General features: G+C 30.6%; 1 long non-coding RNA gene across 2 annotated transcripts; it reads right to left on the bottom strand.

Moving 5' to 3' along the window:
* Positions 1-1,564: 1,564 nt before the first annotated feature.
* On the bottom strand, positions 1,565-4,519 carry LOC126726632 (uncharacterized). 2 transcript variants are annotated; one of them, XR_007656012.1, is made up of 6 exons: positions 4,270-4,519; positions 3,861-3,914; positions 3,527-3,628; positions 3,350-3,400; positions 3,055-3,143; positions 1,565-1,709 (listed from the first exon to the last, which is right to left on the bottom strand). It is a non-coding gene; the product is annotated as an uncharacterized LOC126726632 (long non-coding RNA). The 2 variants fall into 2 exon arrangements; XR_007656011.1 differs by having other exon boundaries at positions 3,527-3,648.
* Between the last annotated feature and the right edge of the window lie 8,159 nt (positions 4,520-12,678).

Raw genomic sequence — 12,678 nt, forward strand, 5'->3', positions numbered from 1 at the left:
AAATGCCTCTACACATTGAAGGGAGATCATTTCTTATAAACACATTCACATGTGCTTCCCTAAGCGATGTGGGATTCCATGGAATACAAGACCCCCTTTTTTGGGTCACTACAGTACGTGTATACTGTGCGCACCCAAGATAAGACTAACGGGCTGATTCTACTTTGAGCTCACAATCTATTTATGATGTGGGCTTTGGATTTTCTACCCAGGGTGATTCTTGCTTAGAGGCCCAGCAACAACTCTCCAACTTTTGTATTCTTTTCCCTACACTCTTGCGACTCTATATTGCTCTCAGTTCTAAGCTCCCCTCAGAACCTTTCATTAACCCTGTCTCTTCCTTTAGCTTCGCATATATATAGCCAAGCGTTAGTGGAGGGATTATGATTGCCTTCAAAGTTAGTGCAATAGGAGGTCCAATATCGTTGATCATAGGTGGGTGTTTAGGTGGGAGTGGCTTTGGAAATGGTTCCCACTTCAGGAGGTATGCTTGGCAATGGTAATCCCGATACTGTTGAGCAACCGAGGGACAGTACAACTGAGCAATCACTTTCTTGTTAGGGAAGCAGATCACCGGATGGGATCCTGGAGGTGTAGCGTGGTACGAATTGATGAAGATCCTTTTGTTCAATGGGCTTAAAGGTGACTTGAGGCCTGGGCCTAAGGGCAATACGAGCCATGCTGTCAGGTTGAAGCTCGAAGCCCAAATGTGTCCGGATATCACAGGGCCGTACATATACATATATATTACATCTTATATTGTTTATAGGACATTTTGCTTACTTTGTGTTGTCTTACTTTTATTATGAGCTACAAGCCTAGAACTTGCATTTTATGAATTTGGAAGGACAAATTTTTAAACTCTTTTAAGAAAGGTAGATTCGTATGTTGGCTTGCTTTCTAAATCATAGGTTATTCTCTTTTGATAAATAATTCTCATATATATATATATATATATATATAGAGAGAGAGAGAGAGAGAGAGAGAGAGAGAGAGACACACACACACACACACACACACACACACACACACACACACACATGTTGTGGTGGTTACCTAATGATGTACAATATATTTTATTCAAACGCACTACATTTATTATGTTTTAAAATAATTAAATTAGAGTTTCAAGTTTCTTATTACTTAATAAGAAGAGTATTTCATAAATAAACCCTTTTTTTTACATTCAATTCTAATTAAAATAATTTTTCATTTTTTATAATCTATATTTAACATCAAAATATATTTTTTAATTTATATATGATTTTTTATCAAGGCATTTAATTTGTATATGATTTTTTTTTATTAAACCGTGCATCGCACGGGCATAATACTAACTAGTCGCTAACCCGTGCGATGCATGGGATTGTTTTAAATCAAATATTAACATGTTCAGGTTTAAACATTTCTCTAATTTCAATTATTGAAAGTTATATTGGCTCTAATATAAGATGAAACATGTAATTATGATGAAACTATCAAAATATTACACATAAAATAATTAAAAATGAGATAAATACAAATATTATGAAGTAATATATTACAATAATCATAATGTGCTCTTACATTTGATATAATAAGTATTACAAAAGAACCAGTAAATAGAATAAATATACAATTGTGCTTACATCTTCAAGCTTTATACAATGCTTTTCAAGAATCTATTTCCTCCCTTTCTTAGGCTCTTCTCTTTTCTCAACTTCTTCAAGCTACTTAATTTTTCTCCAAATTAGTATCAAGTATAACACCAAATTATACCAATTCATCAAAGATTTACAATGTAACACCAAACACTCTTAATGTCAATAAATTTCATAATAACCCCACCCCAACTATTGAATTATTAAAAAAGTTCAATATGTCTATAATCTTCATGAAAATAAGTATTCCATTGGCTTTCATCATGAAATTCAGAAATAAATAACAAAATAGATTATTCACATACAAAAGAACTTCAATATATCTAAGTTATAAATAAAATACCAATACGAATTGTGCTAAGGTGAAAAATGGTATCATCTTTTGCCATATATAAATACAACATGACCTGAGACCTCAAAAGTTTATGTGAAACATGTTTAAATTGTACTATATGGTTTCATTCAAACATTAAGAATACAAAAGCCACAAATCTAGATATTTATGGCATTTGTTTCAAAAGTTTATGCCAAGCCAAAACTAAAGGCATGCCTGAGTGCAGTTCACAAAGGCTTTGTGGCTTGGCAGTGTTGTCAAAATTTGTGCAGTCTTCCAAACAAAAAACAATCCCCCCAAAAAAAAAAAAAGTCAAAATCTGTGTGGTCTTCCAAACTAAAAAAACAACCCTAAATAAATAAGGATGCAAATAATATGTAAAAAGATGGGTATTTAATAATGAAAATTAAAAGGGTGTGTGTTAAAAGGGAAAAAACCTTGGGGGTGCCTACTATATTTGCCATTTATTTTTAAAAAGTCACAAATTTTGGCCAATAACAAATAAAAGTAGAAAACTTCTAAAAAATTTGTTCAAGCATTGCACAATGTAGGGATGTGTGATTAAATAATGCATATATATATTTGTATGTTGCAAGAATTTGCAAGGGTACCGAAAAAAGTAAAAAATAGTGATGCCAATATCACATTGCACAACTTATTATTGATAGAACTACCAATATAGAAAAATAGAATTCTGTTGCTCATAGTTTGGCTAGACACGCTATTAATATTCCAAACTTTTTAGTGTGGATGGAGGACGTTCCACCACAACTTTTTTCTGTATTTCAGGCTGATTTAGTTGATCTTTTTTAATAATATTATTCAGCTTCTTTCTCAAAAAAAGAAAAAAAGAACTGTGACGCAACTTTGATAAGTATAGTTTACAGCTTTTGTCATGTTAGAGCATCAAGCATAATTGTAATCGACTGATCAACAATTTTATCAACACAAATTAAGTTTGACTCCATGACATCTAAATTGTAATCAAATAGCACTAAGAAAAGAATTGCTCTAAGTCTCAAAACACTGACTAAATTTGAGAAAATATTATATAATAAAGAATTGAATACAAAACATTACCTTGTGCAACATTAGTGACAGAAGCAAATTGAGAGTGGTGATGGATTTGGCTGAGATTAAAGAGAGAGGATAGGGTCTGAGTTTGAGCCCTGAGAAAATAAAAGAGAGATTATAGGCACTGGTTAGCTACATCAGGTGAAATTTCAAACATGATACAATACCTCTTTTAGGCATTTTGTCATTTAGATGCGTGCCTGAGCATATAGGGTTCGATAATTCAAATAAATTACTAACTATAAGAGATATTATGAGGTAAAAAAACAATTTAACATATGGGAATCAAAATTTAACATACCTCCACTTTTTGAAATTCCAATAGAAGGTTTATTAGTTCCAAAGCTAGTCTCTGTTGCAACAATGCAAGAATTAGTGCTGGAATATGTAACGAACAAACTCATAGGATTTTCTTGTATTTAGCTTTGGACATGTAAATATGTAATGAACAATACTATGAAACCAAATAATGTTGTACCTGGAAGAAGTAAATATCTAAACCTTTTTCCTCTCTGTTTTGCACAATTATTGCTGCTCCTCCTCTAATGAAGTGGTCATGATGTGCACATTTACTGATAACCTGCAATCATCAAATCATGGCTGATAGCCAAGCCAATAATTTAAACAAATTACAAAGTTTATTATTACAAACATGATACAATATCTCTTTTAGGCATTTTATCAAATAGCTGCCCCTACCCAAGCATAAAGTGTTCACATAATTCATATAAAATACAAACTATCTGACCTAAAATTTCAAAGTGCCATAAGTTTAATTGTTAAAAGAGGGAAAAAAAATAAATTTAACATACCTCCATGTTTATAAATTCCAATTGAACGTTTAGCAGTTCAAAAGCTAGTCTCCGCTGCAACAATGCAAGAATTAGCTTGAGTTAGTGTTTGAATTATTAAAATCGTATTTTTTAAATACAAACATAGAGGATCCATTTAACAAACAAAAAATCAATTGAAAGATCTAAACTTATATGTATGTATATTATTACTCCAACCCAAAGAGACAACAAAAACAGGGGTAGGTATATAAGAGAGAGAATTAGATCAAACATGTATTTCTATTTTTGCTTACTTTGAGATTGAATTCCAAGATTGGAACTTAAAATCCAGAATTCCAACAACAAAAACCTCTTTATCTAACAGATCAAAAAATAGAAAATCAAAATTTTTGTATATAAAATCAGAATTTTCGTTTTGATCGCTTACCGTTGCCAGGAAGAGATTGTCTCAGATGGGAGTGGTGACCAAGGAGAAGGAATTGCGTCTAGGGTTTTCAGTTTTGGGTTTCCTGCATATTCTCTTGCACACTCCAATCGTGTTTCCAAGCTGAGTTTGTGTTTGTGTCTAACGCAGATGGGAGTGGAGACAAAGAAGAAGGATTTGGGTCTAGGGTTTTCAATTTTGGGGTTTCGTATTGTGTTTTCCAGCTGAGTTTGTATTTGTGTCTAACGCCTCTTTCTTTTTTTTTTTTTTTGCTATTAATATTCCAATATAGCAAAATAGAACTCCAATCGTGTTTTCAACCCTAGAGTTTTTAATTTTATTTTTTAAATTTATCAAAAAAATTATTATTTAAATATTGTGCTGACGTGGAAAATTGTGGAAGCTTCAAAGGCTTCGGTTTTATATATATATATATATATATATAGATTATATAATAAAAGTTGGGCTTAGAAGTCGTGGTTGCGCCAAGTGGTTTCACCAAAATGTAGAAATTTTTTTAGATTTAAAAAAAATAGATATATATATATATATTTTTTTTATTCTTATCTTCTTTTCCTATAATTTCTAAGTTGATAAATGAGTAAAATCCAAAATTTTCATCTAATTCTTTTCTTATTATAATTTTATAAGTTGATAAAAAAAAAAATCAATTTGATTACCATCCAAAATCTTCAACTAATTCTTTCTTTAAAAATTATATTACTGCACATCAAAAAAAGAAAGGTAACAGTTGTACACGTAAAAAAAAACCCAGCAAATGTCCAAATGTTTCTGATCAAACCTAAGTGCAATGTGCTGCTTAACTTGGTTGGCTTGCATTACTGCATACATTGCTTGGAGTGCCGGTATTTACTCCTTGGCATTTCCATTCTTCTGGATTGTTTAATTTCTATGTAATACTAACATGTTTATTTTCAGATATACGAACATCTGGTAATGTAAAGAGAATTAATGGTATTTAACTTTGTAATGAGAAAAACAAAAAAGATTTATTTTTATCCAAGACACTAAGGATGTGTTAATTCAAACTAAAAATAAAAGTTTAAAGTTATCTGAAGAAGAAGAAGTTAAATTCAACATAACTTTATCCATATAAAATCCTATTCAACTAACATTAGACTTTTGTTTCATATCAACTTCTTCAATGCGGAGTGTGTGTGTATATATATCAAATAATTCATAATGAATACCTACTGTACGGTTTTTTTTCTTTAATCTTCTCTTTTTTTAGCTACAACCTTGCAAGTATGTATTTGTTTACTCTAATTATTTTTCCATTAAATTGAATAAGTTTTGTGTATTTTTTGTCTTTTGTTTAACCTAATTTGCTTAAGTTTTATCCAATTTATATGATTATGGTTTGAGAATCAATTATTAAATATGCTTAGACATGATTTTTTAAATTATTTTGTGTTTTATGACATGGGTTCCAATGGTGATATGTTGCTTTCATCCTCTGAATTTTAATTTAGAGAACAACCTTCTTTTTAGCTTATTTTTAAGCATGTCTTGAAATAAATTTGATGATAAATTGTCCATAACAATTTGATTTTTTTTTCCCGATTGAAATAGCATTGACTAACTATTAGAGTTGTACACTTTGACCTATAGAAGAAGGCCGTCTGTCCATTTAGTTTTTTATTTTATTTTTATAAATCATTAAATATGGTCTAACATGATTTTTATCAATCGTTAAATTTTCTAATATAGAAAATTGACAAATAAGAACAATGATACACTAGAAATATGGTCTACAAAGAGGTTCAACAATCTCTCAAAGATACAAAATTCTTATTAGAGCACAATTGGTATGTTACAAAATAATAATTTTTTATTTAGGTTTTATCATTTTATATTTGATAGTTATTATACCAATACAATTTATTCCTTTTTATTATAATAATTATTTATTTTGTTATTGTTGACACATCAGAGATAAGAACTAATTAAAATTCAAAAGATGATTCCCATAAATAAATAAAAAAAAATCAAAAAATAAGAACTCTTTATTTTCTTAGATTCATTGTATGCCGCATTATAAATAAGGACCAATTAAAACTTAAAAGATAAGGACTCTTTATTTCTTGGATTTATTATTTCAAAAACATTCCTCTCTCTCACAAGCACAAAACCTTTTGTGTTTCCACTCACCATTTTCTCCTATTGCACTTCTTCTATTTTATATAGACCTACCCATAGTCTTTCATCTTCATGCCATAGGTTAGGTGCTTTTTGATATTGTTTTAGCCCTCATAATTTCTTGGTTTCTTTGTCATTTTTTACTACTATTTAGAGTAGTATTGGTATGAGCCTCGACCATAAAAGTAAAAAATGGTGATTATTTTGGAGTTTTCTTTGTTGTGAATCAAGATTATCTCAACTTTAATTGCAACCTCAAGTTTAGTTGCAGCTATTCAAGAATAGTGTGCAAACGGTGTACAAACCACAATCATATTGTTAGTTCTCTCCATCAAAACTATAATTAAGTAGTTTTTCACATAATTTTTATGTTCTTTCTCATATGTCTTTAACGTATAGTACTTATCCACCTTCATCTTTTTGATTACTTCTGTTAGTGTTGTTAACTTTAGTTGTTGCCCTTTCAAAAAAAACTATAGTTGTTGCAGTTTGTTAGAATTAGTTTCAAATTATTTAATTTTTTGTCACGGTTTTGATATACAATTGTAAGTTAATTAGTGTGCTCTACATCTCTATATAAAGACAAAGTTCATGTGTAAAATTAATAATACAAGATCAGTTATCCCAATTTTTAGCTTTTACTTTTCTTGAATTTTAGTATTCTCTTTGTTTTTTTTTGTTTTTTTAAAGGATATAAGATAAATAGAAGTATATTTAGCCAAATTCTCTTTGTTTGATTACGCTCTCTTTATGTTGGTACACAAATAATTTTGTTTCATTTAGATTATGAACATAGCGTTTGAGATTGCAGACATGGGATTTGGTGATGAGAATGAAGTGGTTGAGGAAGTGTTTAGTTTTAGAAATAAAGTCTACCTTTTTATCTAGATGTTATTTTATTAATTTAAATATTAAATTTATAATATGGTATAGACTCCTATAAATTTTGGAAACTACTTCTAGGATAAGGAAAAATTATAAAATATGAATTAGGAAAATTAAGTTTCAAAAACAACAATATTATGGGAAACATCATAAATACTATATAACAAAATGATTATTATATATAGGTCTTAAAAACATAAAAATTATTTTCAACTGAAATTACCAAGCATCCGCGCATCACTCCGGAAATTATCTAGTATTTTATAATTGTTAAGATGACAAGCTGTTAATGATAAATAATAAGATGATATCATTTGTGAGCTACGAGAACCAATAAAAACTTACCAACTCAAATGTTATAAAAATATTATGAAATTGGTGAGTTTGTAGCATAACTCTATTCAAAGTTTCAGACATATCCCTACTAGAAAAGTAGGAATCTATGACCATGTGTTGATAGTTATTTTATTTTATTTTATTTATTTTTATTTTATTTTTTGGGATAGATATGATAGTATTTAAATCTATAGTGTCCGCTCCATGACAATTGCTCTTTATCATCAGGCCAAGACACCAATTTTTTTTTTTGGTGTAGATGACTCAAACCCCATATTTCTATTTGACGACATGAAACTTTAGCAATTAAGCTAACTGTAATCCACAACCAAATGTTGATAGTCCCGAGTCACCGCTAGCCTATTGCCCAAAAGATTGGGGAATATGCGTAGGTGTAGCATCGCAACACTAGTCCAATTAGCAAGAGTCCAATGGCATTTGCTAAAGGCATGTGGTCCTGGCTGAGATACCATTCGCCACAATTTGGAAATTGGAAAGGAACCCGTTAAGAACCATACGGATAATTGCAGTTGAACCCATATACCTATACAAGTATAAGCATCCAAATTGTTCGTGATCAAACTTCCTTAGGCACCTATACTTTACTAATGTTCAATTTCTTAGTAATAAGGATTCATATGGGTTATAGGTAATGGAAAAGAGGTGCTACTTTGGTTTGATTAAACTGGCTTTTAATTGGGCCTATCTAAACCTGTTTATGACTACTGTAGCTGATTCATTACCTCCTCAGGGGATGGGATTAGTACAAAGTTTTAATTTATCTCTATTCCTAACACAAATATTACTTGCAATTTGGATTGTATCTAATAAAATGGAATTTAAATTGAAACTAATGAACTTCTCTCTTTTTTGGCATGGAAGGTGACAATTAGGCATATCTTGAGGGAAGCCAACTTGTTGACTCTCTTTTTTGGGACTCTATGGACTTTTCTTGTAATGACCCCGCCCCACCTGTGTAGATATTGTCCGCTTTGGGGTCTCATATCCCTCATGGTTTTGTTCTCTCTCAAAGCACACAGTAGTGGGGGAAAAGACCTCTACACATTAAAGGGAGGTCATTCTCTTATAAACACATTCTCATATGCTTCCCTAGATAATGTGGGATTCCATGGAATGCAAGACCCCCTTTTTGGGTTACTACAATCCACCCCCCTTACGGGCACATGCGTCCTCGCGTGTGGGGCCCACACTTCCGGCTAGGGCATGGTTCTGATACCATCTGTAACGACCTCACCTCATTTGTATAGATATTGTCCGCTTTGGGACCTCATACCTCTCATGGTTTTGTTCTCCCCCAAAGCACACAGCAGTGGGGGAAAATGCCTCTACACATTGAAGGGAGATCCTTCCTTATAAACACATTCACATGTGCTTCCCTAGGCGATGTGGGATTCCATGGAATGCAAGACCCCCTTTTTTGGGTCACTACACGTACCAAAGACATACACTCATAGAAAATAACATTTATAGATTTACCTAAAGGCTCTATTTATTATTATTATTGAATTTATTACTCCTTACTTTTGAATTAGAATGTAGCTTTGTGAAAAAAAAATGGAAAAGAAAAGAAAACAAATACATAGATGTGTAGCTAGAGGAAGAGACGTTTCCTTGGGGATTCGGGGATTCACAATTTGGTGTGAGTTTCATTCCACAAAGATGAAGATATACTATAGAAGAAGAAGATATATTATAGAAGGACAAGATAAGAATAAAGAAAAACCTATTACAAAGAAAACACTATTTATATAATTACATATTTTTTTTCCTAATAAAATTATATTTGTGGTAGTAGTGTTACTTCATTATCTTATAAAAAATTTCATATCCACAATTAAGCTTTTGTATTTATCTAAAAAATTAATAAAACAATAGAGAAAAACTTGATAAAAAATATATATATATATATATATATTTTTTTTTGTTGTTGAGAAAGTTGATAAGAATAATTAGGTTGTGTTGTTTCTATCTAAAAAAATTACTGCAATTTTTTAGTTGATAGAGTTTAACTTAAACTTAAACTTATGCCTTCCCTCTCATATTGTACGTTTAATTTTTTAAAATGTTTTTTATGTAGTTTTTTTAGGGGTTTCTTTTAATGTAGTTTTGGTCATTTAGGATAGTTACAAAGCTATCCCATAAAAAATGAACCACACACACACACACACATGAAAAGAGGGAAAAAAAATTAGGTTGTGTTGTTTCTATTTAAAAAAATTACTGCAATTTTTTAGTTGATAGAGTTTAACCTAAACTCAAACTTATGCCTTCCCTCTCATATTGTACGTTTAATTTTTAAAATTTTTTAATGTACAGTTTTTTTTAGGGTTTTCTTTTAATGTAGTTTCGATCCTTTAGGATAGTTACAAAGTTATCCTATAAAATATGAAATATATATACATGTGAAAAGAGGGAAATTTTTTTGATATCTAGAATTTGGATTGTAATCAAATTAAGATTTTTATTAACTTAAAAATTATAGGAGAATAAAAATTATATATATATTTTTAATCTAAAAATGTTAAAAAATTTCTGCAATATGATACAGCCACTTGGTGCAACCATGACTTCTAAACTCAACTTTTATTATATAGTATATGATTTCAAAACTTACATTCTCATCACTTGCCACCTGACAAATTGTGATAAAAATTATGCAATAAATTATAGCTAGCATTATTAAGCCACATTAGAGCATTTTCGGCAGATTAGACAAATTTTTGTACTGTTTGGAGAATGAACAGTGACTTTTACCTTTTAGCTACCCACTTTTTCGAATACACTTTCCAACGGATTCTCTATCTCATTTAAATATTATTTTTTTATTAATTATTTATTATTTTTTAAACAACTACATATCTTCCAATATTTTTTTATTCAATACTTGATTATTATAATAGAAAAAAACATTTGAAGAATGAACAGTAGCCCATCAGACTTGATAAGCTACTGTTCATAAGTCAAAAAAAATTCTGGGTATAGAAAGTCTATTGGAGACTATTTTTATAATGTCATTTTCTATTATAGAGATTTTTATACGTTTAACTACACCATCGGAGATGCTTCTAGCCACCACAAAATCCACTGTGAGTCTGTGACCCATAACGCAATATTTTATTTAGAAAAAAAATATTAGAAAGAATTACATAATGCTGGTAATAAACTATAAACTAAGTTTTGTATAATATTTTATCATTTATTATGATGAAAACCCGTCAGCCATCTTTTTTTTTTTTTTTTTTTTTTTTGAGAAATATACTAAAAATCTAAAACACGTGAACCGAAATCCATCCTAAAAAGATTCTCAAAAAGAGAATCCATCCAAAACAAAAAAAAACACGTGTTTCCAAATCCGACAAAACGGCCCACATTCAGCCTTTTATACTCGTTTCCTTTCGTGCGCCGCTGCTGCATGATCTCATTCACACCCAAAAACGAAGACAATTCCAAAACCCCATCCACATGCATGACCATGAACTAGTCTAACCCAGCATTTACAAAAATGCTGATACTCCAGCCAATTTCACAACTATTTGATGTAGCCAATTGTGACTTGTGAGTGGTGAAGAAAAAAGTATCGAGTCTATGTAAAAAATATGAACAATCAATCGTAATAGGTCATGTAAAATGACTGTAAAAAGTGTATTTCAATTGATTCAATATGTTAAGTTTTTAATGGTTGAATAAGAAATCTGAAACTTAATCCCAAATAATTAATGCACTACACTTTTGGGCTGATCTGGATTTGGGAGTTATTTTTTGAGATAGATGTTAGGCATAAAGTTGTCGACAACAGAAACGATTCCTTTTCAAAATGCACAGATTCCTCTCCTCCACTGGGTAGATAATAAAAAGCTAAACTCCATTCAAATGATTGGAGATACATAACTTTCTCCTATATAAAAATATGTAACTTTTTATATGGTCTGTCAGGGCTTTAAATTTTAATTGAGAAGCATACAAAATAGTTACTTCAATTTGTTATAAGTATAACCCTCTCAATAGGCTCTAATCTAACTCTTGGGATATTAATGTATGAATAAAGTTTCCCTAGATAGTATAAAACTCAGTCCGGATAGATACTAAAATCTGGAGATTCGAGAGTAACTAATATAATTAAGGTTGCTGGGACTTAGTGAGTTCATTTATTAAAAAATGGTTATTTTTGAGTGGACATGGTTGTTGGTGATGTGTTTATAGAGCCAAAAAATGCAGATATCAGTGTTGTCTTTTTCTTTTTTGGTAAACAGTGTTGTCTTGTTTACAATCATGTGGTAGTGATTGTTTTCTTCCCCCAGTCCTTTTCCTACTATATAAGAAAATACAATTGCCTTCGTAAGCCCTGACGTTTGCATTTGTACTTATGTCATGATTGACACTGCCATTTTCTACTTTGCTTGCTTTCTGGTTCGTCATCAATTACTACTACTATCATTATTGATTGGACAATGTTTATTATGCTGTACACACTCTGAAATGTACTCAAAATCGTATATTGCCGCGGGGGGGGGGGGGGGGGCGGTAAATAGTATCATCTTGAAGTCACCATTTTAATGCATTTCAAGGTTGTGTAAGAATGTGTTTGATAGAAGTTTCTAAAAAGAAAAAAATTAGAGGGTGTGTATTAATATTTTTCCTTATTTATTTATGGTTTTTTGTCAATTTTTTTATTAATTTTTTTTCTTTAAATAGAGTGAAATTGTGTACAAAACTACAAATATAATATAAAAAGCATATAAATATGATAATTTTATGTATGTAAACCAATAAATTATTGACACATTTTCTTTCTCAAAAAAGTGTGTATTACAACACATTATGTAATACACTATCATTATTGATTGGACAATGTTTATTATGCTGTACACACTCTGAAATGTACTCAAAATCGTATATTGCCGCCGCGGGGGGGGGGGGGGGGGGGCGGTAAATAGTATCATCTTGAAGTCACCATTTTAATGCATTTCAAGGTTGTGTAAGAATGTGTTTAATAGAAGTTTCTAAAAAGAA

The sequence above is a fragment of the Quercus robur genome, chromosome 5 (assembly GCF_932294415.1).
Source record: "Quercus robur chromosome 5, dhQueRobu3.1, whole genome shotgun sequence".
NCBI classification, from domain to species: Eukaryota; Viridiplantae; Streptophyta; class Magnoliopsida; order Fagales; family Fagaceae; genus Quercus; species Quercus robur.